Raw genomic sequence first — 2,500 nt, forward strand, 5'->3', positions numbered from 1 at the left:
AAACACCACATAAAACAAGTCCTGGAGAGGGTCTGCAATCTCTGATTGCTCTTTTCTTGTTTATTTCTTGTGACCGTTATAAATTGCATACTGATTGATCAATGCAAAGTCAGTCTTGCTTTCATGTACATCCCACTTAATTGATGATCATCGATTGTATTTCTCATATAAAACACAAATGTGTGCAACATTGTGACGCTTACTTCAGTATTGATATCTTTGCAATGAGTGATGTGTGACCCTAAGCCAGGTACCTCATCGCTAATCTAAGAATGACATCAAGGATCCATAAATGCTTTGAATTTGAGTGAAGAAATTGTTTCCAGACACATTCTTTTGTCGGATGCCCTCCCATTTTGCCTTATTAATCTCGTGTAATCGTTATTTCTGATCTCGATTGTCGATGGCCATCCTCCCAATCTCGTTGACACAAAGGCGATGAAAATGCCTGAGAGAAATAGGAGCCACATCTTTTCATGGCATTTTTGAAGACTTGGAATAATAAACGCTGATATTTTATGCCCACATCAGATGCACACATTCTCACCTGCTTTTTTTTTCTTCTCGATGAATTTTCTGCATCCACACTACTCCTTAGCTAGTTATAACATAATTTCTCACCAGCTTCTCTGGTTCGGCCTAGTCGTGAGCCACCATGGTGCTGTGTGATTAACTACAATATTATTCCACGCAGAATGCAATCAGCTCTCCCGACATTGTAGATTTATCGCTTAAGGAAAAACGCCTTCCCCCTTTCCCCCTAACCCGTCTTCCATCTTTTGCTCACTTTCCCTCCACCCATTTCCCAACCCCTGTGCATTGCATATCACACCACCATTGAACAGCTCACCCCCCCAGCCCCCGTACCCCTCTTTCATCCCTTCCAGTGACGAGCCGTCCCTCGCCATCCCTCCCTTGTCATCCACCCTCGTTTGGCCGGCCGATCAATGCTGGCCTAGGCAAAGGTGGTTGGATGAGGTGGCAGGGTAATTGGGGAAAGACAGATGCCTCGGGGCACTGCTGATCAATACCAAGCCAGCCCCCTTTTCACAGCAAACATAAAGCTGGCTGTTTGCACACGATGGCGCTCAGCCTTCTTCTGCACAGGCGCCTTTGCTCCTGCACCCGCCACTGCCTTGGGGCACTCCGCCTCTTGCTGAGTGGCCAATGTAGAATTCGCTGGCATTCCCACATGCAGGGCAAGCAACGATCATGTTTCTCTGCGGCCTATAAGCCGAGGTAGCCTTCCAGCAGAGTCTTCAGGAAATTGGTAGCGTTTGGCACTGCAGGAGCATCACATAACCTCAGAAACACTGTTTAAGAGGGTCGCTCACGTATTCCAGTGTATGCACTGGCTGTATTGCTTTTGTCATCTCCCTACACTGGTTAAGCATTGAGCAGGCGTCTTTGAAGTCAATTTTAACATCTCATATTATGTGCTCTATGCCACGATAAAAAAATTTTTGGGATCGTCAGACAGTTATTTCGCTCCTTTTAATCTTATAATGCACTTGTGTTTTATGGGGTACTCTTACCAATGTGGTGAATTTTTTTTTTCCATTCTTCCTCTGCACCTCTGTACCACTTCCATGTCCAGCATTCCCCCTTAGTTACTCCCATCTTTCTTCCTATATATATCAGAATAACACTGTACTTTGGAATCACTTGGAATTATATGTTTAAACCTAATTATCTGTCAAACTGACTTAGCTGCAGCTCTTGATGTTGATCATACCTGAATGGTTATATCGCAGCGGCTTTGAATTTGGATTTAATTCCGCTTTTATTCTTTCATATAGTTCACGGTTGAGTCGGCTGCTCATCATAAACCAGGCATAAAATTCGCTTTCTTTTATTCACATACAAATGTGCTTTCCTGAAGAATGTTCCTTCATTTTGATTTATTATCGCAGAACCACAAATGAACTGAGAAGTCGTACGTAGGTGTTTAAGAAGCAGACGGATATGTTCCAAAAGGTATCCACCTGTCTTTGGGGGACCACTTAAACAAAAATAGAATGTTGTCTGACTTTGATATTAGGGATTCCCTAGTTGGCAGCCTGGCTGAATGTGAATCAATGTAGTATTGCCTTGGAAACAGATTCTTTGGCCTCAGAGAGGGGGAAAACTGTGTGTGTGTGTGTGTGTGTGTGTTTTTGGTGAAAAAAACCCAAAAAGTATCTCAAAATAGTAGTCATGAAATAATCATCATCGGCGCTGAAAACATCTGTTTTTATTCTGATAGTTTACTAAGGTGCTATATTTTTGTCCTAAGAAATCTTGACAGCATGCTGCCTGGTCTCGCCAACCTATTTATTTCCTCCTTCAGCATCCCCCCCCTCGCATGCCCCCCCCCACGCTCCCTTTTCCTTTTTCCAACTCGTGGTGTGCATGGCCCGCTGAGCGCCCGACCCTCCATTCTAGCGACACCTCACTTCATCAGCGGCCAGGCGTCTGCCCATTGAGACTCGCCAGGCATGAAATTAAAGTCACGATTCCA

General features: G+C 44.2%; 1 protein-coding gene across 4 annotated transcripts in view; it reads left to right on the forward strand.

Annotated features, from left to right (window-relative positions):
- LOC147008560 (lipopolysaccharide-responsive and beige-like anchor protein) overlaps nucleotides 1-2,500 on the forward strand; it is a 597,819-nt gene that overhangs the window by 364,473 nt on the left and 230,846 nt on the right. The window lies entirely within an intron of this gene.

Source organism: Eptatretus burgeri, chromosome 18 (genome assembly GCF_056783735.1).
Source record: "Eptatretus burgeri isolate ZD-2024b chromosome 18, Ebu_testis_v1, whole genome shotgun sequence".
In the NCBI taxonomy this organism is placed as follows: Eukaryota; Metazoa; Chordata; class Myxini; order Myxiniformes; family Myxinidae; genus Eptatretus; species Eptatretus burgeri.